The 25,015-nt window shown below is 40.4% G+C and overlaps 1 protein-coding gene across 6 annotated transcripts in view; it reads left to right on the top strand.

Moving 5' to 3' along the window:
- Nucleotides 1-803: 803 nt before the first annotated feature.
- The window catches only part of spopla (speckle type BTB/POZ protein like a), a 234,251-nt gene continuing 210,039 nt past the window's right edge, over nucleotides 804-25,015 (top strand). For 3 of the 6 annotated variants that reach the window (XM_041201293.1, XM_041201299.1, XM_041201292.1), the window contains exon 1: nucleotides 804-944. The gene's annotated coding sequence lies outside the window, so the exon portion shown is untranslated. The remainder of the gene's footprint in view (nucleotides 945-25,015) is intronic. The other 3 variants (XM_041201296.1, XM_041201295.1, XM_041201294.1) reach the window with 2 other exon arrangements.

The following is a 25,015-nucleotide window of genomic DNA, read 5'->3' as shown; positions in this document are numbered from 1 at the left end:
AACCCAGAGGCGAGACTGTTACCAACTGAGCCATGGCTGACACATAATAAATCATTTCATGTTTTCATGCCAATTTTCTTCCTTCCTGAAGGAGTTGAATGTTGACATAGGTCCAATGCACAGGTCCATTCATGCTCCAGTACCTAGTTTGAATGGTTATTCTTCATTTGGTTAGCCTTGACAGTGACTAGTGCCAACTTATTCCATCATGAATATACCCCACTTGACCCCATCCTCCCCCAAGTTCATGCACATGCAATTCCAGCAGCAATCACTGGATAGTGAGCAGGAATGGAAACCTTGTCTAGTATCGAATCGGTCTAGTCCAGGAGCCCCAAAGTCAATTATAGCATCCCTACCATTAACTCACGAAGAACTTTCCTTGTCTGTATAGCTGAGCTGATTGCTGAAAAAACTCTTGGGTCCATTTGGGAAGCAACCATGAATTTGGAATCTTTTTCTGAGCATAAATCTCCTTCCTCCAATGCCTTGTGTCATTTAAAGCTTAACTGGAATCGAGCCTTTTTGAAACTCTCTTATGGGCTACATCTTGCAATGATGGTTTTCATTTTAATGTCTAGAAGGGGGCAAGCCTATTTGAATAGGCGAAAAAAGTTGTCATGGGAAGAAGAGATAATAACAATAATAACGCACCCATTCTGGTGCAAACACGCCGGCAATACCCAACAACGTACTTCCTGCAGTGTCTGCACAGGCACTTCCAGGGAGGCCGGCTGCTGTGAGATTGACAGCTGGCTCGACCGGCGGCGAGCCCGGAGCTTCCGGAAAGGGCCGGAAATTGCCGAACGGCGACGGAGGGAGCCGAGCGGCGGCCGATCGCCCCAAACAGTTGAAAGCCCTGAACTTGTGTGGCGGCCGCGGACGTTATTTATCGGGGAGTCACTCGGTGCCTGTGAGGCTCTGGCCCGGGGGGGAACTGTAAGGTAGCGTCTCAGGGTCTTCCTCTTTTTTTTTGTGCGTGCGGGTATGTGTGTGTTTAAAGAGGGGGAAAAAAAATGGGTACTGGAGTGTTTTACCTTGGGGCCGAAAGGCGGCCGCAAATCGCGATCCCCGAATAAATGGGAGTGGGGGGAAACTTCACAAAGCAGCAGCAGCAGGTAATGATGGAAACCCGGGGCTGCTGCTGCTGCTCCTGCTTCAGAAGCTACTGCCTTTTATTTACTGCTTCCCCTCTCCTCTGAAATAAGCGTCAGGTTTTTATATATATTTCTCTCTCTCTCTCTATTGGGAAGGAATTGATCTGTCGGATTGAAGAAAAGGTTGGGAAGCTAGTCGGGAATATGAACTGTTAATTTGATTAAATGATAATTTTAACCAAAAAGAAAAATCTCGTGATAGTGTTTCAGACTCAGGACATGCTTGTGTTGGTCGTAACAAGCGAGTGTGGCACATCCCCATCTCTGGGTCACATCATAGCTGAAACCCTTCATTTAGGGCTTCCTGAGGCGACTGGATAGCGACGAACAAAGAGATTTAGAGAGTAGATTTGCTCCTTTAGCCCTTTCCTCACCTTTGGCCCCGCTATTACAGAGCTGACCAAAATTGAATATTTGCTCCAGCAGATAATTCTCTCCCACCCACCCCATTTATATCCTGAGATCTTTTGAAAAAGTTCCATGTAGTTGAAAATATTTCAACTAATGTTTCTGATCCAAGAAGGCGTTTGTGATTAAAGTGACATAACATGCAGTGTGAAGCCTTAACCAGATTCCCCTTATATTTTTGCCTATTGTTTTCATAAACTGATTCCCATCAATGTTCATTGAGTGACCAAACTCTGTAATGTCATTGTACCAATGTAACCTAGCAGTCAGCTTGTAGGAATGGTTTATGAATTTGCATATCCAATTGAATAGTGAAAACAAAAGTCCTGTTGTCTGATTGGATCTTTTGAATCTCAGAAGGAAATTCTTTGCTGCCAGGTAAAGCTGTTATAGGGGTGTTGGTGTGAGACCAGCTGATGAGTTGTTTATCTTCTGTTTTCAATTTCTCCTTTTGCATGTTTACATGCCACACATTGCCGAGCAAATAGCACTGCTATTAAAAAAAATGATGTCAAGTATCTCCTAATCATGCTGCATAAATCTTGGTGTAATATTGCACTAGTTTATTACTTGATGTCCTGATACATGGATATTTAAATAAATAGGCCATCAATTCTGCTTCATGGTCAAAACTTCTGTTCACTATGGCCTATTATTTTTAAATACACCGTGGGGAAGAATCTGCTCGTATTTAAAATCTGGTAGACCACTATTTTCCTTTTAGGAAGGAAACCTGCTGTCCTTAACCTGGTGTGTTACTGTGAATCTAGCGCCTTGCCAATGGGCTTGACTCTTTAAAAAAAAATCAGTTAGGTGTTATTGTTCACTCTGGTCTAGCAAGCGAATCAATTGTCTCAAACCTGGGCAGCAAGGAGTAGGCAAAGAAATAAAGACAAAATACTGCAGATGCTGGAAATCTGAAATAATAACAGGAAATGATGTAAAAACTCAGCAGGTCTGGCAGCATCTGTGGAGAGAGAAACAGAGTTAACAATTGGAGCCCATAAGACTCTCCTTCAGGCAATAAATGTTAGCCTTGCTTGCGATGTTTATATCCTGAGAATGAATGAGGAAAACATTAGTCTGGAGATTTGTTTATTTCCTGTGTATGTTGAGAGCGGGTGACAATTTGTTCAGAGTGTTTTGATTTAGATTTGTGGTTCAAATATTGATTATAAATAAAATGAAACAAAACTGGTTAATGGTATGGGTGACTCACATTAGGAATTAGAAGCTATTAAAGGTTGCCCTGCAAAAATGTCAGAAGCAAAACAATGTTTGTAACCTGATTGTGAAGTTCTCTTAACTGGATTGTTCGATGACTTTTTTTCCTCCTTGCCATTGTTTCAGTTTGAAATGTATTTCTGTTAATTTTTTTTAAAATTGGGAAATGAACTAACTATAGTAAATGATCACCACCATGTTGTGAATTAATCTGCCTTTTAGTTTTGGTGTTCTAATGACTGCTTGCATGCAAACTTTTCCACGCACTTCACAAACTGTCTGAATCACTTGATTGTATTGTAGTCTTGTAATTTGCTCCAATTTATTTATAAAATAGCATTAGAAATTATATGGTGTTGCATGATGAGATGCAATTTAAAAAATGTTTGGTAGTTGCTAGGGAGGTAGCCTTTGGTTCTATGTGCTCAGTAGGGATGGATTCCTGATACCCAATCACTTTGTAAAAAAACTTAAGTGGGTAACATTAAACCCAGCTACATTGTTCTCTTGCAGTATTCTAGAATAAGTTTTCTACTGCCTTCCAATATCTGCCATCTCCAGCTGTTTCAGTTTTTTTACTTACAGTCAATGTGGGGGAGGAAACTAGGACCACAGCAGGGCTGTTTGTATAGGAGTTACCAGTAGGCCTCAGTTCAAGCCTGTTCAGCTTCTTTTAGAGCAAGAGGAAGATAGTTACAGGAAGGTAAGGAAAACCGAGCATGAGAAGTGTCAGTTGCTGAGAGGGGCAAAAGAAGGACAATAACTGAATGCCATGATATATTAAACAAACCAACAACTGTTAACCAATTTTGGTTGATTTTACTCCTCTGGAATGAATATTGACAGCCATGAGAGCTATGCTGTTCCTGTAGTCACAACATAGCTAAGCAGAATTATAAAGGTGTTAGTCCAGTCAGGTCTCAATAATAATGGAGCTGGTGAAAAAACCAAACTCGTTCATTTCGGTTTAGAAGATATTGAGTGCTGAGGGCATTGAAAATAATCTATTCTGGCAAATTGTTAATTAATGGCGGAATTACAATATTTGTGGTTTTGCCACCCACAGAACTACTTTGAGAAAACAGTGGGCCATCTGTGTGTGAACATGGAACGCATGCATTTACTTGCAGTCCTGTCCTCATCTCTTCATAACCATTTCCTTCGATATTTTTAATGCTTTTCTGGTGAAAATATTCCAAAGAGTGATTTGGGGTCATCTTGAAGAATATAGGTGGATATCTGTCGTTACCTCTCTTTAATCTTTATGGCATAATCCTGACTCCTCTCAAGTGGAGAAATCATGTAAAACCAAGACATAAGGCGACTCCTACCTCCAGTTTGAACCCGATCCTATCAGTTGCTACAATATGAAGTTAGCATTTGCTCCTCTTCCAAATCTCCTTCAACTATATCTCTTGCCAGGGCCTTCATGCTTGGTTCTGGTAAGGGATGTATTTGAAGGAGATATATATTACACTTGCTATGAATATAGGTGCTGAAGCAACATTGTTATCCATTTTTTCCCTCTATTTTATTATGAATCAGGGGAGCTCCAGCTTGGTTCGGGTGTCATGGGATAGAGGTATTGAACATCACTTGGAAGAGGGGGAGTGATAAGAAATTCATCATATGTCTACCAGCAATTGGCTCTGACAGGCAAAGAAAAGATTCTTCCCCTCCAACCTCTGGAATTACTGCAGTGTAAAGTGATAAGTGCATAAAAACACAGTCTAAATCCTAATCCTTGGTATGTGTCGATTGAGATTTTGAACGAATGCTACATCGCATATGTGCAGCATCTTGATACAGGCCGAATAAGATTTTAGTATTTTAGTTTGTTTAGTTTAGTTTCATTTTAAGCCTTTTGATTTTTCTTTTTCAAAAGAGCACATCTCCTTTGACACTATGGACATATGTAATTTTAAAACTGTGGCAGTGACTAGTCATGTGAAGCATCAATTTGTATGCCATCATCCTATAATTCTGAAGTGTGAAGAATTCTTCTGATATATGCAAACTTGGAAACCTGTGAATAATCAACAACTATAATTTCTTGGACACAACTGTCAGAAGTGCATTATAAATGTTATAGATCAAGATGGCAAATCTGTTGACTTCATAACTAAATCTGATGTGAAACTTGGAACCTATGAAAGTTAATGATGTGCACTGTACACTATATTTCTTCCTTGATGATTCATATCTGATCCCCTCAAGCCTTGTAAGATGGATATATTGTTAAAGAATCAAATTGGCATTTACAAAGATTTTGAATCCATTATGTTTGCTGTGAATGATAGCTCTCTGCAGTGAACTTGTAGTCAAAATTTTGTGATCCACAAACTGAATTCCCATGTGTAATTAATGAAATAAATTTTTCATGAAGAGAGAAGAGTATTACAACATTGCACTTCTGATGTTCTTTCACTTATAAAAAGTCCCAAACTTGTTTGTACTTCTCAAATTGTAATTCTGTCAACAGTAGAAAGAACTTGCATTTATGTAGTACCTTTCACCACCTCTGGACATCCAATAATACTTTGCAGCCAACGGAAGTACTTTTGAGGTGTATTCATTGTTGTAATGTGGAAAATGTGGCAGCCGATTTTCACACAAGGAAATCTGACTGCATAGAAACAGGCCGTTGAAGTCAACTGGATGACGCTGGTGTTTATACACCACATGAGTCTCCTTCCACCCCTCTTCATCCAACTCTATCAACATAACCTTCTATTCTTTTCTACCTCCTGTGTTTATTTAGCTCCCCTTTAAATGTATCTATGCTTATCATCTCAACTACTCCTTGTGACTAAAACAGAAATTCCAGATAGGTTATTAAGTTGCCAGATAATAAGGTGGGAAAACTGAAGTTAGTCATATTCTAATAGGAAAGCTTTGATGATTGGCACTTTCCAGGATGCAGAAGTGCATCCCTTCTTTGTAATGTTAGTTCATGCTCACTTATGAAGGCACTAAAATGAGCAGATGAAAGGCAGGTTTCAGTTAATGTTCAATAATTCATAGCAAATGTGATTGATATGCAGCAGGTAAAATATTTGGTAGCACTTAGTGGTGAAATGTTTAAAGCATATTGTGGATGGCAGAAATTGCCAAGGCGAATTAAGTTGGATTACTTGAATTAATGCATAGAACATTACAAGAGGTTCTAATAAATGTTGGAGCAACAATTGCAGTGTTTTGACGAGCTTTAATTGCAGTATTTGGCAAACAGACTATAGAATAAGTTGACAGGACACTATTATACAACTTTAAGAAGTTGCATGAGAGAAACAAAAAGACTAATCTATTTAATGGAATGACATATAAATTTGGGGGGGCTATGATTATAAAGAAGATAGTTGTTGGAGTGGTGGTGCTGGGGGTGGGGGGAGCTGGCAGGGGGTGGCATGATTATAAACTAAGAAATGAACTTCAAGAAGTACCTATTTGAGGCAGGAAGGAAATGAAAATACTCTGAGTGTGCTCAATACATGTACCCAAGTGTGCTCAATACATGTACCCAAGTGTCATAACAATGTTATATAGTATTCATAGCACAGAAACAAGCCATTCAGCCTAAGAGGTCCATGTTGGTATTTATGCTCCACACAATCGAATGTCTGTACAGCAGATGACCTTCTCATGTTTCTAATTTGTATGCTCTTGCTCGATCTGCCAAGGTAATTTCATAGGGATTGATGTATGGCTTTTTTGGTGGAGGTAGGTTTGAATTGTATTATGACTGCAGTGATCCTGTGTTTTAATTCCCACCCTCATTTACTTTAATCTGGATACCTCTGAATTAGCAGTGTACCATTCTTTGATCCAATCCTGACATTGTTAAACTCACTGACAAAGAATACAATAGTTGATAGAACTCTATTTTGCTTTGGTTGAAAGCAAATTCTTAAGCAGCTCCATAACTGAATATTAAATCATGGTTACTGACCTCCTCATCTCTGGAGATTTTTTTTTTCTCTCTTCCCTCCCCTGGCTTCCAATCTCATAGTTTCTCAAGCCTGCACAAGCTCCCCAAGATGCACATAAAAGATAATTTTGGTAGATCAATTGTTTTGACCTTCTTCTGGCTCATCAAACTAGTTTCCTCTTGTCCAGTCTCTGCTTCCTATGCACTCTGCATATGCATTCTGATAGGACTAGAATTTGTTAAATTGCCAGAGCATAACTCCCTTTCTATAGGCATGAAATCCCTTTACTCCTAAATTGCTCATCAAACGGCGTGCGGATTCTCTGCTTCTTCCTTGAACATTGAGCTAGCCAGTCCCCATCTATCACCACCTTCCAATGCCTTGCTGTACTGAAATTGTTCTCACCTTAAACAACTTTCTGTTTAACTCTGCTCACCGCTTGCAGATAATTGTTGCTATGAGAACCCGCATGGATTTCAGCAATGTCTGTCTTTTTGTAGGATATGTTGAACACTGTTGCAATCCTACTCTGGTCCCCTCCCTGACATCTTCTCTCCTTTTCATTAGTGACTGTTGCTGCTGCTGCTTCCTGATGTTGCTCTGAAGAAAACTAAATTAACTAGGCTTTACATTTCCTCTTCCCTTTAAATGCTGCACATCTGACTCATAGAATCATGGAATACAGTACAGAAGGAGGCCATTTTTGTCTATGTGCCAGCACTCTGCAGGGCTCCTTCTCATCCTTTACTGGACTTCTTTCTCCTTGGCATGAACTTTCTTCTAATGTTACCACAAGCTCATGGCTCCCATTCAATTATTCTTCTGTTCTCCACTCGTTTCTCCCAGTTTGTTGATTTTCTCATTCCCTGGTGGTGGTCACTTTTTCACATAAGAATTCCTGACGTATTCTTTTTCTTTAGCTAAGGATCCCCTTATGCTGCGATAGGCCAATATCTATTTTCCATGCTTCAGAGCAGTATTGTGATATTGGAGGTGCAGTCTTTACATGAGGTATTAAATTGAAGCACTATTTGTCCTCCTGAATAGACATTAAAGATTTCTGGCACTATTTAAAGAAGAGCAGAAAAGTTCTCCTGGTGTCTTGGCCAACATTTATATTTCAAACAATACCATTTTTAAAGAATAGATTATTTAGACTTTTTAATCTCATTGCTGTTTTAGGACTAAAGCAGATGTTATGTTTTTTTATGATCCCTGTAGAGATCTATAACTTTCAAAAAAGGATTCGAATTTCCATTTGATAACTGAAAGAAAGACGCAACAAGATTTCATGTAGTAAAACTTTTACTGTAACAAATGACTAAAAGCACTCTTGACTAAACATTGTCTTATTTTAGTGGGCAATTTGTACTTTAAACTGCAAAAAGGAACATTCTCCTCTTATACTTCCCTCTCACTTTCCACACCCACCCCCACCCCTGTTTTCCAGTGGACCCATTCCCTCTTGACATACTGGTTTACTCTTCCATCATCCCTATCACCTGGTGTCCTTCTCTTGAAAAATTCCTCTTTATGTACAAACATTGCAGCTCATGTCAACTTACCTCCTCCCACGCCACTATTCAGGGCTCCAAACATTCCTCCTTGGTGCAACAGCAATTTGTGAGACAGCGATTTATTTGTATTTCCTTCAACTTAGAATGCTGCATCTAATTTAGTCTTCTTGATATTACCAAACTCCTGTGTTCTACCATCAAATGTGATCCTGGGCTCCATGTCACTTGACCACTGTGACCATTTTGTCTTTTAGCCCTCTGCACTATTCCACAGAATACAATAATTTATATAGATTTTTCTTTTCCCACCTACTTCCATTATTTTTTAAATGTACTTCCACCCATTGTTTTATCTCTACCTTTTAGCCTTTTTTGATTCCTTCACCCCACCCCACCCCCACTAGGGCTATCTGTACCTTGCTTGTCCTGCTTTCTACCCTTAATTAGCACATTCCTTAGATAATATCACCACCTTCAACACCTCTTTGTCCTTTTGTCTGACATCTTTTAGTTATCTCCACCTATCACTGGCCCTATATCCAGCTCTACCTGTCCCACCCCCCCTTAAACCAGCTTATATTTTACCTCTCTTCTATTTTTACTTAGTTCTGTTGAAGGGTCATTCGGACTCGACGTTAACTGTGTTCCTCTCCGCAGATGTTGCCAGACCTGCTGAGTTTTTCCAGGTATTTTTGTTTTTGTTCCACAGAACACAAGTTTGAGGAACAGCACTAAGAAAGGAGCAAAATACTGTGGTTGCTGGAAATCTGAAAAAGTTGTTGAAAGGCCATATAGACTGGAAATGTTAAATCTATCTCTCTCCACAGATGCTGCTGGACCTGCTGAGCTATTCCAGCATTTTCTGTTTTTGTTTGAGGAACAGCAACTTATTTTTCTCTTTGGCACTTGGTAACACTCTGCCTTGATATTAACTTGTAATGCTGACATGGACTAGTTGGGCTGAGGGAATAAAAACAGAAATGCTGGTAAAACTCATGTCTGGCAGCATCTGTAGAGAGAGAAACCGTTAACATTTCGAGTCCATATGACTTCAGAGCTAAAGCAATATGAGGGATTTTATACTGTTTTAAGCGGGGATGGAGCAGGTGGAGCAAGATAAAAAGTCAAGGATAGGTGACAACTAAGGAGAGATTGACAAAGGTGTCATGAACACAAGACAAAGGGAATGTTAATGGTAATGGTGAAGAATAAATAAGGTGCTGATAGTAGTATAAAGGTAAGATAGCAGAAGGTGTTAATAGCAGAACAAGGGTCAGTGCTCTGTGAAAGCACAATATAAAAGTAAGTGACAGATGACCCTGTGGGGGGAGCTGGATTTGGGGAAAAAAGGATTAAAAAATTTAATATGTGCTGTTGTTTTCTGGTGTACAGATCTCTACCTTGCAGAGGCTAAGCACCAACTTTCAAATACTTCTTTCTACCTCCCCTGAGACCATGACCCCACCACCAACATCAAGCCATTGTTTCCAGGACTGTCACTGACCTCATCTCTGGAAATCTTCCCTCCACAGCTTCCAACCTCATAGTCTCCCAATTCTGGACAGCCCACTTCCAGCTTCCCAAAATCACAAACAGGACTGTCCCAGTAGACTCGTCATGTCAGTCTGTTCCTACCCCACAGAACTCATTCTTTCCTGTCTTGACTCCATCCTCTCTTCCTTTGTCCGGTCTCTTCCCACCTTCATTCATGATTCCTCTGATGCCCTGTGTCATATTAACAATTTCCAGTTTCCTGGCCCTAATTGTCTTCATCATGGACGTCCAATCCTTCTATGCCTCCATCCCCCACCAGAATGGTCTGAGGGCTCTCTGCTTCTTCATTAAACAAAGGCCTGAAGAAACCCCATCCACTGCCATTCTCCTCCACCTGGCTGAACTTGTGTTCTCACTGAACAATTTCTTCTTACCTTGTCTCACTCCCTCCAAATAAAAGGTGTGGCTATGGGTACCCGCATGGGCTCTAGTTATGCCGGTCTTTTTATGGAGTATTTGGAACATCCCTTGTTCCAGTCCTCTCAGACCCCTTCCCACAACTCTTCTTTCAGTTTATTGATGACTGTTTTGATACTGCATCATGCTCTCGTCTACAATTGGAAAAAATGATCAGTTTTGCCTCCAATTTCCACCCCTATCTCCCCTTCATGTGGTCCATCTCCAACACATCCCTTCCTTGACCTCTCTGTTTCTATGAGACTGTCCACCAATGATCATTACAAGCCCACTGCCTCCCACAGCTACATCGACTACAGCTCCTCACACCCTGCTTCCTGTAAAGACTCCATCCCATTCTCTCAGTTCCTCTATCTCCATCACATCCGTTTGGATGGCGCCACTTTCCAAAATGACGCTTCTGACATGTTTCCCTTTTTCCTTAAGCAATGTTCCCCCCCACCCCCACCCCACATTGTGGTTGACAGGGCCCTCAACCATGTCTCTGCCCTCACCCCTTCCCCTCCCATCCAGAACCATGATAGGCCCCCCGCCCCCCCGGCCTCACTTTTCTCCCACCAGCCTCCATATTCAAAGGATCATTCTTCGGCATTTCTGCCAACTCCAGCATGATGCCACCGCCATACACATCTTTACCATCCCCCCTCCCCCTCTCAAGTCAGCATTCCGTAGGGACGCTTCCCTCCATGACACCCTGGTCCACTTCTCCATTACCCCCAACTCCTCATTTCCTTCCCTCACAATTGCAGAAGGCGCAAAACCTGTCCCTTGACCCCCTTCCCTCCTCACTGCCCAAAGCCCCAAACACTAGTTTGAGGTGAAGCAGTGCTTCATTTGTACCTTCTTCAATTTGGTCTACCGTATTCACTGCTTCCAGTGCGGTTTCCTCTACATTGCGGAGACTAAATGCAGATTGGGTGACCGCTTTGCGGAACATCTTCGCTCAGTACGCAAGTGTGACCCAGGCCTTCCTGCCGCTTGCCATTTCAATTCACCATCCTGCTCTCATGCCCACATGTCCATCCTTGGCTTGCTGCATTGTTCCAGTGAAGCCCAGTGCAAACTGGAATAACAGCATCTCATTTTCTGATTAGGCACTTTACAGCTTTCTGGACTTAATATTGAGTTCAACAACTTCAGACCAATAGCTCTCTCCTCCATCGTGACTGCTTTTCTTAATCCAATTTTTAATTTATTTTTGTTTTATTCTTTTATTTATTTGTTCATTTTTTAAATTCTTTTTTCTCAAACCACCCCTCCCCTCATGGCGCCATCTGTCACTTGTTTCTGTATTGTGCTTTCACAGAGCATTGACCCTTGTTCTGCTGTTAACACCTGCTATCTTACCTTTATGCCACTTCTTTACTCTTTACCACTACCATTAACACTCCATTTGTCTTGTGTCCATGACATCTTTGTCAATCTCTCCTTAGCTGTCATCTGTCACAGAATCACAGAATATCACAGTGCAGAAGAGGCCCTTCGGCCCATTGAGTCTGCATCGACATGTGAGAAACACCTGACCTACCTACCTAATCCAATTTACCAGCACTCGGCCCATAGCCTTGAATGTTATGATGCACCAAGTGCTCATCCAGGTAATTTTTAAAGGATGTGAGGCAACCCGCCTCCACCACCTTCCCAGGCAGTGCATTCCAGACCAGCCTCTGGGTAAAAAAGTTTTTCCTCACATCCCCCCTAAACCTCCTGCCCCTCACCTTGAATTTATGCCCCCTTGTGACTGACCCTTCAATTAAGGGGGACAGCTGCTCCCTATCCACTCTGTCCTGCCCCTCATAATCTTGTACACCTTGATCAGGTCGCCCTTCAGTCTTCTCTGCTCCAACAAAAACTACCCAAGTCTATCCAACCTCTCTTCATAACTTAAATGTTTCATCCCAGGCAACATCCTGGTGAATCTCCTCTGCACCCCCTCCAGTGCAACCACATCCTTCCTATAATGTGGCGACCAGAACTGCACACAGTACTCCAGCTGTGGCTTCACCAAGGTTCTATACACCTCCAATATGACCTCCCTACTTTTGTAATCTATGCCTCGATTGATAAAGGCAAGTGTCCCATATGTCTTTTTCACCACCCCAGTAACATGCCCCTCTGTCTTCAGAGATCTATGGACACACATGCCAAGGTCCCTTTGTTCCTCAGAACTTCCTAGTATCATGCCGTTTGTTGAATACTTCCTTGTCCAATTACTCCTTTCAAAGTGTATCACCTCACACTTTACAGGGTTAAATTCCATCTGCCACTTATCTGCCCATTTGACCATCCCGTCTATATCTTCTTTTAGCCCAAGACACCCAACCTCGCTGTTAACCACCCGGCCAATCTTTGTGTCATCCGCAAACTTACTAATCCTACTCCCCACATAGTCATCTATGTCATTTATATAAATGACAAATAATAGGGGACCCAGCACAGATCCCTGTGGTACGCCACTGGACACTGGCTTCCAGTCACTAAAGCATCCTTCTGTCATCACCCTCTGTCTCCTACAACTAATCCAATTTTGAATCCACTTATCAAATTACCCTGTATCCCATGTGCATTTGCCTTCTTTATAAGTCTCCCATGTGGGACCTTGTCAAAGGCTTTGCTGAAATCCATATAGACTACATCAACTGCACTACCCTCATCTACACACCTGGTCACCGCCTCAAAAAATTCAATCAAATTTGTTAGGCTTGACCTCTATCCTTGGCCTTCTCTCCTGCTCCACCCCCTCTTAAAACAGAATAAAAGCCCTCACATTTCTACTTTAGCTCTGAGGAAGTGTCAAATGGACTTGAAACCTTAATTCTGTTTCTCTCTCCACAGATGCTGCCAGACCTGCTGAGTTTTGCCAGCATTTTCTGCTTTTACTTCAGACTTCCAGCATCTGCAGTGTTTTGCTTTTATCTTAGCTGGGCTGAAGGTCTGTTTCTTTTAATGCATATTCGATTTAATAAATTCAGAACTTTGCTTTAGCTTCCACTTTTGTTGGCAGGAGATGTTGTCAGTGTGGGATGAGTGTGTTGGTGTTTTGTGGGGGGAAAATGGGTGGCACTCGAGGTTATGGGCCCTCCGTCAAATGCATTGCTAATGGCCGTCTGTTCCTTTGCTGAACTAAAAGAAGAAAAAGCAGGCTCCTGCACACTGAAGATTTGTCAGTATTTCCTGTTCCTTCATTGTTGCTGGGTCAAAATCCTGGAACTCGCTCCCTGACATCATTTTGTGTGTGTACCTACAGCACATGAACTGCAGTGGTTCGAGGAGCGATCACCTTCTGAATGGCAATTGGGAATGGGCAATAAATGCTGGCCTAGCCAGTGACATCCACATCCCATGAATGAATAAAAAACCTTCTGCCTGCCTTTATTCCCTAACAGCTTCTTCTATTCACAAGTTTTCTGTGTCTCATGTATTCCTTTAATGCCTCTCATTGTGCCTCTGATCGACGTATTAATATTTAACAATCTCCTCTTTTCCATTTAAGTATTTCAGAAGTCATTCAGTTTCTCTTTTATATGTCATATGCTATATGTATTTCTCTCTATGCCCAGTTTTAAATGCTTTTTTTTATCTGTAATTACTTTCAGTTCTAAAGAAGGACCTACATTGGAAACCTTGACTCATCTGTTTTCACCACTGATGCAAATAACCTTGCTAAGTGTTCCCAGCATTTTGTGTTTTATTTTTGTATTTTTATATGGCGCCGTGTAGTACGCCGAGAGAGATGTATTTTTAATAAGGTAATTTGTTTTGCAATATGATGATATGGTATTTTCTCCCCCCCACCCCCCACCAGCCCTGAAGGTTCCACTGTTAATGGCTCAGGTCAGGAGATATTTTCCTATTTTTGTTTTGAGGGCCTACCAAGATTTTTACATTCCTGTTTTCTCACATTTCCCAATAATTTAAAATTACTCCTGCTGTACTGAGTTATGGCAGTCCAACATAAATTATTTCTAAATTGTCTGGCTCTCCAATTCTTAACCTCCAGAATGGTTAGCAAGAGAATCTTAAAATTGAAGTGTGCTTAACTAGGAGCCAGTATTGGTCAGCGAGCACAGAGGTCATGGATGAACGGAACTTAGTATGAGTTAGGTTACAAGCAGCAGAGTTTTGAACGAGCACAAGTTTATGGAGGGTGGAAGATGTGAGATCTGCCAGGTGTATGTAGGAGTAGTCAGGTCTAGAGGCATGGATGAGGGTTTCCGCAGCTGGTGAGCTCAAGCGATGCAAAATAGCATGGGTTCTGAGGTGGAGATGGGTAGTGATGTCAAGGAGATGTGTTTGGAAGCTCATCTTGGGGTCAGGTATAATGCCAAAGCTGTGAACAGTTTGGTTCTGTCTCAGAGTTGCTAGGGAGAGGATTGGATTGATGGGGTGGTTAGGAAACGGAGTTTGTTTCTGGTGGTGTTTTACAATTTAGTCAAGGATTCTGTGTTGCTGTGGCTACATGCATGCTTTAGTCTGAAACTATTTATGATGATGGTCAAATGGCTGACCCAAGAATCCCTCTTCTTACCACCTGCCAGTGGCAGATGTTGGAAGGATTTGCAGGTTGATACTGAACCTGCTTGGCCATGTTATGAATGCAACTGGCTTGACCATCAAGTCTAGGAATGGAACTCAAACTCAGAGAGGTTCGGGCTCAGAGGGAGGGATGCTACCCATTGTTCCACAAGACCTCTCAATGTAGTTTGTATCGGAGACCAAATAGAATTCTCAATATTTAGTTAGAGGACATTTTTGTTCATCTAGCACTAGATGTCAGACCACTAGTTTGATAATTTGGAGACAATGGAGGAACTTCGAGTTGGCGATGAGATAGTGCTAGATGTCATCACAGTGGAACCTGACATTTTTTCAGATAGATCAACGAGTAGCAGCATGGAAACGAGAAATAGGAGGGGGGCCAAGGATGGATCACTGGGGAACAGGTGTCTTTGTTTCCAAGTTCGTCCAGGGCTTTGCCCCTCCCTATCTTTGTAACCACCTCCAATCCTGGATATTTGCAGTCCTCCAATTCTAACCTCCTGTACATCCCCAACTTTAATCACAGCACAATTGTTGGCTGTGCAATAAGATGCTGAGGCCATATATGTTGGAATTCCCTCCCTCAGCCTCTCCACCTGTCTACCTTTCTTTCACCTTTTTAAGACAAGTGTTAACACCTAAGAACCTTGTATATCTACAGGTGGGTACCTTGTCCAAAAAAAAGATGCCTATGGAATTTAACTTGAAATGTTTTTGAACAGTATAATGAGTATACATACGTGAATACTTACTCAACACTAGTCTGTTAGAATTTGATGACTCAAATATTTACGTTTCTGTGCTGAATTGTGCAGTGGCTAAGTGCTATTATGCTGTTATGACACAGCGGATATTAAATGCTGAGCTGCTCAAAACCCAGAGGGAAACTTCAAACAGCTGTCACAACTGTTTTGCAATTTGTATTTTTATTTCAAGATGCCTTGAATATGGTAGTAATAAGTCTACCAAGTCTTAGGTGTTTTTGTACAAAACTAAATTAAACATTTATCAATAAAATAAATGATTTTAAGCACATTCATAGGTCTACAAATTACTACTGCTAATTAATTAATTAATCTATCTAGCTCCCAGTTACAGTTCTGTTCAGGCAACAGTAAAACAACATAGATTTCAACAGACCCAGGCAAAGCACATAATACCCTGGACAGTGATATTTAAAATGAATTCTCTTAGCTTTGGTCCCTGGAGACAGTAGCTTGGTAAATAGAGGCTGAAGGCTTTTCACACTTGTTAGATCTTGGAATTCCTTCTTTCCTTACACATAACCTCATCTCCTTTATACATGTTTCTCCTTTTTTAATGTAAATCCCATTGTTCCAATAGGTCTTTGCAACTTTACTTTTTCTTAATTTCTAAATATTTCATAGCATTCATATTATCAGTAATCTTTTGGAAAAGTAAACACACTGTTTGGCTTAGCTTCTTATGGCTTAGTGTAACATCTTACCATTTCTTCGAAATTTACTACTCTGGTTTATCTAAAAGTGCAAATGTTCTTCACACCTCGCATTCTAAAATTTCAGTCATGTTTACATATTTAGCATTTCAAACCTAGTTTCCCTTCTGATACATCAAAGCACCCAGACCAGCTGTCTTTAATTAAATTAAAACACACACATACATACATACACACACACCACACACACACTGTAATCCAAAACCCACTATTAACCTAGCTTTACAATAAATTACAATAATATGAAAATTATTATATTTCAAGACACATATCAAGCTGCATTGCACTGTAAAGCAGGCAATTTGTTTCTTGGACAATTCAGTACAAGATGGAGTTTCTGCTAGAGCGTTTAAGGCATAAAATTGGCAAAAAGTAAATTAAAACAAAAATTCTTGAGCACTGGTTTGCCGAGTAACGTTATGTTCTCTCCTCCCTCAAGCCACAGTGGTGATGCTTAATTAAATACTCCGGATGTGGCTGTGATTGCTTTGTACATTTGTAATTTTTTTTTAAGATTGATACTTTGACATAACTTTAGTATTCATCCCCCTCCTCCTATCTCTTAATAGTACCAAGATTTATCTTGAAACGGTCTTTTTTTAAATAACTTCTCGCTTGGTTTCTCCAGCTATTTGGGCTAGGGCAGAAGATGAAATACGCAGATATTTTATTCCTTCTAAATATATGTTGTCATTTCTCTTAAACGAGTTTTTACTTGTTAAGCTCTTCTATCTGTTTGTTTATTTTAACTGGGTTCTCTGCTTTAAAAATCAAGTTTTGTAAATCCATAAAATATTGAGGGAAATTGCTGTAACTATGACTTATGCAAATGTACGTTATGTTACTTGCCATTTCTGAATGTTGGCTCTATTGCCTATTTCCCTGCTAAACTGCCATTGCTGCCTCTCAACCCTGTACCACTACCACTCCTTTCTGCAGTCCTTAACTCCCAATTTGTGCCTGGTTTAGTTTGGCTATGGAAAATTCAGACTTCTTTGATTTGAATAAAATACATATTTTTTGTTAGAGGTCCAAACGTTTAAGCAATTAACAGGATAATTGTAGATTTTTAAAATATATTTTCCCAGCATAAACACACTGAGTGATACAATGGGCCCTAAAAGTTTCTTTTGGTGATTGCATACATGTTAGGAGATGTGCTGTGCAGGAAATCCTCTGAATTTCATTCATTATTTTCACAATGACAGTGGGCCATTTGAAGCCTGAAGGTTTTGTTTTCAAACTCTAGCGGTATGATATGAAGTAGAAGGAGTAAAAGCAAGGGTGAGACATGGAAGGGGAGAGAATAAAAGTTTCATGCTCGAGGCTATTGTATAATTGCTTATTTGGAAATTTATCATCTTGGTACCAGAATGTAAATCTTGGTGAATTTTAAAAAGAAAAGAACTTGCATTTATATAACACCTTTTCCAAATTCAGAACACCCTAAAACATTTTGCAACCAATCAAGTACTTTCAGGTATCGTCACAGTTGTAATAAAGGAACCATGACACCGAATTGAACACATGGTCCCACTTACAGCAATGTGATCAAGACCAGAAAATTTACAGAATACTTTTATTCAAGAACAGCAACGTTGCTAGTTAAACAGCCAACATTTTAAAATTAAAACAAAAGTTGCAATTAATTGCTTGAAAATATAAAATGTAAAAGTTAGGGATAAAGAGCAGAAAGCTTTCAAATTGACATTAAAATAAATGCTGGAAATGCAATCAAGGTGTGTGACTAGATTTTTTAGGACACTTTTTAAGACTTTTTTACTGATGATATATACATATACTTTCCATATGTTACTTAGCAGGGAGTGATAGCATTCCCTTTGTGATAGCGTTCCCATCGCTAATTGTCAGCTTTGTAGTTGGTGGTAAAACTGTTATCATATGTGCATTGTAACCTGAATTTAGCATTACCTGTTTACTTCTACAATGTTTGGTAAATGGACCTTTGTAAATAGTAAATGACCAGTAACTCTTTTTCCCCACATCATAGAATCATAGGATCTTGAAGCACTGAAGGAAGTCATTCAGCCTGTAGTGCCTGGATGGCTCTTTGAAAGCTATCCAATGAATGCCACACCCCCACTCTTTCCCTGTTGCCCTGCAGATTTTCCTTTTCAAGTATATACCTAATTCTTTATTGAAAATTACAATTAAATCAGCTTCTGCCACCCTTTCAATGGATTCTAGATTCTTGACATTTATCTTAAATTTTGTGTCCTGCTTTCCAGTAGGAACAGTTTTTAATTATTGTATCAAAACTCCTCGTAATTTTGAGCACCTCTGTCAAACCTTCTATGAACTTAGAGATTAAAAACAAAAAAACTGCAGATGCTGGAAATCCAAAACAAAAACAGAATTACCTGGAAAAACTCAGCGGGTCTGGCAGCATAGGCGGAGAAGAAAAGAGTTGACGTTTCGAGTCCTCATGACCCTTCAACACAGTTCTGTTGAAGGGTCATGAGGACTCGAAACGTCAACTCTTTTCTTCTCCGCCGATGCTGCCAGACCCGCGGAGTTTTCCCAGGTAATTCTGTTTTTGTTCTATGAACTTTCTCTGTTCGAAGGAGACCAATCTCAGTTTCTCTAGACTCTTCATGTAAGTAAAAGCCCCACCCCGGCATCATTTTAGTAAATCTTCATACCTCTCAAAGGATCTATCATCATTTCTGCAGTGTGCTACCCAGAATTGGGCATAATACTTTAGTTTCAGCCTAAAGCAGTGATAATATAAAGGTTTAGCATAAACATCCTTGCTTTTGTATTCTATGCCTTTATTTATAAAGCCAAGAACTCCTCATGGTTCTGCAGTGATCTTACATGGCATACTTGCTAAACTTGAAAAGCTGCTGTATTAAAATGAAAATTCTTAATCACATCTTTTTTTAATTCGCTCATGGGATGTAGGAGTCGCTGGCTGGGCCAGCATTTATTGCCCATCTCTAATTGCCCTTGTTCAGAGGGCATTTGAGAATCAACCACATTGTTATGGGTCTGGAGTCACATGTAGACCAGACCAGTTAAGGACAGCAGCAAATTTCCTTCCCTAAAGGACATTAGTGATCCAGATGAGTTTTTACAACAATGGGCAATGGTTTCATGGTCATCATCAGTCAGGACAGTCAGCATGGTTTTGTTAAGGGGAGGTCATGTCTGACTAATTTGATTGAATTTTTTGAAGTGGTGACCAGGTGTGTTGATGAGGGCAATGCATTTGACATAGTTTGCTTGGACTTCAGCAAGGCTTTTGATAAGGCTCCTCATGGGAGACTGGTAACGAAGATAAGAGCCCATGGGATCCAAGACAACTTGGCAAATTGGACCCAGAATTGGTTGAGCGTCAGGAAGCAGAGGGTAATGGTCAAGGGGTGTTTTTGTGACTGGATACCTGTGTCCAGTGGGGTTCCACAGGGATCGGTGTTGGGTCCTTTGCTGTTTGTGGTTTATATAAATGATTTAGACTTGAATGTAGGAGGGTTGATCAGTAAGTTCGCGGATGACACGAAAATTGGTGGGGTGGTAAATAGTGAGGATAGCCTTAGATTACAGGAGGACATCGATGGGCTGGTCAGATGGGCCAATCAGTGGCAAATGGAATTTAATCCGGATATGTGTGAAGTGATGAACTTGGGCAGGACAAACAAGGCACGGGAATACATGATGAATGGTAGGACTCTGGGAAGTACCGAGGATCAGAGGGACCTCGGTGTGCATAGTGGGGCAGGTAGATAAGGTAGTTAAGGAGGCATATGGTATACTTGCCTTTATTAGCCGACGCATAAAATATAAAAGCAGGGAGGTTATGCTGGAACTGTGTAAAATGCTGGTTGGGCCACAGCTAGAGTATTGCGTGCAATTCTGGAATCTGCATTATAGGAAGGATGTGATTGCACTAGAGAGAGTGAGAGATTTACCAGGATGTTGCCTGGGCTGGAGAGTTTTAGTTACGAGGAGAGATTGGATAAAATGGGGTTATTTTCCCTGGAGCAGAGGAGATTGAGGGGGGACATGATTGAGGTGTATAAAATTATGAGGGGCATAGATAGGGTAGACAGGAAGGAACTTTTCCCCCTAGTGGAGGGATCAATAACCAGGAGGCATAGATTTAAGGTAAGGGGCAGGAGGTTTAGAGGGGATGTGAGGAAAAATTTTTTCACCCAAAGGGTGGTGGGAATCTGGAACTAACTGCCTGAAAGGGTGGTAGAGGCAGATACTCTCATAACATTTCAGAAGTATTTGGATGTGCACTTGTGATGCCATGGCATACAACGCTATGGGCCTAATGCTGGAAAATGGGATTAGAATAGTTAGGTACTTGTTTGATTGGTGCAGATTTGATGGGCCAAAGGGCCTTCTTCTGTGCTGTAGACCTTTATGACTCTATGACTCTATCAGACTTTTAATTCCAGATTTTTATTGAATGCAAATTCCATCACTTGCAGTGGTGGGATTCGAAAGCAGGCTCCCAGTATATTACCCTAGATCTCTGGATTACCAGTCCAGTGACAATATCACTATGCCACCACCTCGCCTCTGAGAGGCTAGTAACAAGCCTAGTTAATTACAAACATACGAAATAGGAGCAGAAGTATGCCATTCAGCCCCTCTAGCCTACTCTGCCATTCAGTGAGAGCACGGCTCATGTTTGTGTTCTGAATTTCACATTATCATCTACCCCCAATAACCTTAGATTCTTGCTAGGCAAGGGAATCAATCTATCTCTGCCTTTAAAAGTAATCAGTGACTCTGCCTCCACTGCATTCTGAGTCAGAGTTCCAAAGTCACACGACACTCTGAGAGAAAATTTCTCCTCATCTTTGTCCTAAAAGGGAGACCCCTAATTTTAAAACAGTGCCCTCTAGCTCTGGATTCACCCACAAGAGGAAACATCCTTTCCACGTCCACCTTGTCAAGACCATTCAGGATCTTATATATCCCAATCAAGTCACCCCCCCCTCACTCTTCTAAGTTCCAGTGGAAACAAGCCCAGGTTGTCCAACCTTTCCTCATAAGACAACCCACTCCTTCTAGTTATAAATCTAGTAAACCTGCTCTGAACTGCCTCCAATGTGTTTGCATCCTTCCTTAAATAAGGAGACCAAAACTATGCACAGTATTTAAGATGTGGTCTCACCAGTGCCATGTATAACTGAAGTATAACATCCTTACCTTTATAAAAGCAAAAAAACTGCGGATGCTGGAAATCCAAAACAAAAACAAAATACCTGGAAAAACTCAGCAAGTCTGGCAGCATCTGTGGAGAGGAACGCAGTTAACGTTTTGAGTCCAAATGACCCTTCAACAGAACTAAGTAAACATCGAAGAGAGGTGAAATATAAGCTGGTTTAAGGGGGGGCGGGGGGGGGAACAAGTAGAGCCAGTGATAGGTGGAGATAACTTTATGTTCAATTCCTCTCATAATAAAGGATAGCATTCCATTAGCCTTCTTAATTACTTGCTGTACCGGCATACTAACTTTTTATGACTCATGCACTAGAACACCTAGATCCTTCTGCACCTTGGAATTCTGCAGTAATTCTCCATTTAAGTAATACTTTTTTTTTATTCTTCCTTTCAAAATGAATAGCTTCACACTTTCCCACGTTATGCTCCATCTGTCAGATTTTTGCCCACTCACTCAAACCTATCAATATCTGCCTGCAACCTCCTTATGTCCTCTTCACAACATACTTTCCTATCTATCTTTGTGCCATCTGCAAATTTAGCTACCCTTCATCTAAGTCATTGATATAAATTGCTAGATGTTGAGGCCCCAGCACAAATCCCTGTGGGACTCTCCTCGTCACATCCTGCTAATCAGCAAAATACCCTTTAATGCATGCTTTCTGTTTTCTGCCAGCCAGCCAATCTTCTATCCACGCTAATATGTTACCCCCTATACCATGAGTTTTTATTTTCCACAATAACCTTTGATATGCACCTTATCAAATGCTTTCTGGAAATCCAATTACAGTCCATCTACAGGCTCCACTTTACAGCGCATGCTGCTACTTCAAAGAACTCCAATAAATTGGTTAAACATGATTTCCCTTTCACAAAACCATGTTGACTCTTCCCAATTACCTTGAGTTTTTCTAAATGCTCAGCTATAACCTCCTTAATGATTGATTCTAACACCTTCCCATGAGAGACGTCAAGCTAACTGGCCTATAGTTTCCTGTTTTCTGTCTCCCTCCCTTCTTGAATAAAGGGGTTATATTTGTCACTTTACAGTCTGATGGAACCTTTCCAAAATCTCGCGAAATTTGGAAAATTAACACCAACACTACCTCATTAGCCACCTCTTTTAAGACCCTGGGATGAAGTCCATCAGGACGCGGAAACTTGTCAGTCCACAGCTCCATCGGTTTGCTCAATACCGCTTCCCTAGCGATTATAATTTCACCAAATTCCTCTTTCCCTTCCATGTACTGATTTACAGCTATTACTGGAATATGTTTCTATGCTCCAGAAGCAAAATATTTATTCATTTAATTCACAATTTCCTTATTATCTACTAAAGATTCCCCATCTTCACACTCGAGGGCCAACACTCACTTTACTTACTGTTTTCCTTTTTAAATACCTGTAGCAACTCTTGCTATCAGTTTTTACATTTCTATTTAGTTTCCTCTCAGACTCTTGATTTCTTTCTCCTGATTAACCTTTTAATCATTTTCTGCTATTCTTTATATTCTGGCCAATTATCTGACCTGCCATTCATCTTTGAGCAGTTATATGCTTTTCCCTTAAGTTTGATGCTTTCCTTACCACCTTTAGTTAACCATGGATGGTGGGTTATAATTTTTCTTTATAGTAAGAATACAGTTATCCTGAGTATTTTAAAATATCCCCTTAAATGTCTACCACTGCTTCTCTATTGATCTATCCTCTAGCCTAGTATCCCAGTTCACTTCAGCTAGTTGTTCTTTCATGCCCACATAGTTGCCCTTATTTAAGTTTAAAATACTAGTCTTAGACCCATTCTTCTCCCTTTCAAACTGATGTAAAATTCAATTATATTTTGATCGCTGTTATTTAGGGCTGCCTTGGCGCTGAGGTCATTAATTAACCCTGCCACATTACACAATACCAAGCCTAATATAACCTGCTCCAGAATATAACCTGTTCCAGAATGTGCTGCTCTAAGAAGCTACCTCAAAAGCATTCTATGAGCTCCTCATCCAGGCTACTCCTGCCAGTCTGATTTTTCCAGTTTATATGTAGACTAAAATCATGCAGCATTATTGCTGTTCCTTTATCACAAGCACCCAGTAGTCATTTTGTATTCTTTGTCCTACACTGTGGTTACTGTTAAGGGCCTGTAGACTACTCCCACTAGTGACTTCCTTCCTCTACTACTTCTCATCTCCACCCAAACCGATTCTACATCCTGATCTCCTGAACCAAGGTCATCTCTAACTATTGCACCCATTCTTTCTCTTTTACTTTTTTTAGCGATTGCAAAAAGCTGTCATTGGCAATTGTGAATAACTGCTGTTTTGTGTTTTAGACTGCTGTACAATTGTATAAATTGAATCATGATAAATTTAAGTAACATGCTAATGTCATGGATTCTTTGCATGTGAAATTTGTTTAATCACTCACTTTCATTGCTCTCCTGTTGAGATAGGTTAAACTTATATCGATAGGGAATCAAAGCTAGATTTTTTTAATCTGTTTGGCACCTTACTCAGTGCATGTATCTACTGAAAGATCAGAAAAAGCTGAAAGTTAATGTGAAGTGCAGATATTTATTACAGTTAGGGTGCCAGGTTTGTCAATGCGGTGAGATAAAATTTGCTGTTTTGTGCATAGGTCTAGTTTTGAGTGAAGCTGATGAGCTGAGGTGGTACTCTATTTATTTTGCTGCAAGGAGAAATAGTGAAATGAAATTCATTTCTGTCAGTACTTGTATCTCTTCCAACAGCTGTTTCAGAATGATACTCTGCATCTATATGCCAGTACCTGCATTCTATATTCCTCCTCCAGATTGCTGCTTGTTTCCCAATTCTGCTGTTCCATCTTCAAAAACTAATCTTGCAGGCACAATGGCCTTGCACTCTAGAATTTTCTATCAGAACCACTTATTATTTCCCTCCTTGTAAAAAAAAACATCGCTTCAACCATTTCCCTGTTGTCCATTCTCTCCCCTTCACCAACTGATCAATTTTCTTGCATGTGTCCAAATGTTTCTCTTTCAAAGCTACGTTGATTAACACCTTGGAATAGGTTGTGTTCTCAACCAAAAACTTGGGGTAAAATCAAAAGGAAAGGAGATAAAATAGTTTCATTGTACGTAGGAAAAAATTACAATTCTTTCTCACCCCTACTCCCTACATACCTTAGCTGCGCAAGCGAAAAATGTGTTTGGCTTCCCCATGCATTAGCAGACATCTCTTGGTGTTAGTCAAAAGCTTGTTGTTTGGAGAATTCTAGAAATAAAACAACAATGCAAAAATATTGTTACTACGAAACAATGCAAGCATGAAAATGTACTTGTGCCAGTGATGTGGCAAGTGGCCAGGTCCATTCTGTTCCTTTGTGCAGTGTTTTGATATAATATAAGGATAAACTGGATATAGACAAGAAAGTTAACTTCACTGTAACATTTGCTGTGAGAGAAAAGTATTTATATAGTAAGCATTTTACAATGGCCATTCCTGGAAATATTTTTTCCCATTCATGATAGAAAGAGTAAATATTTTTGATGAGGAACGAGTTAAAATAAAATAGCAAGAGGGCATTATCTTGAATAACCTGTTTGATTTTCTA

The sequence above is a fragment of the Carcharodon carcharias genome, chromosome 12 (genome assembly GCF_017639515.1).
Source record: "Carcharodon carcharias isolate sCarCar2 chromosome 12, sCarCar2.pri, whole genome shotgun sequence".
NCBI lineage: Eukaryota > Metazoa > Chordata > Chondrichthyes > Lamniformes > Lamnidae > Carcharodon > Carcharodon carcharias.
The sequence above is the reverse complement of the archived record's forward strand: the minus strand, read 5'-3'. Positions and strand labels throughout refer to the sequence as shown.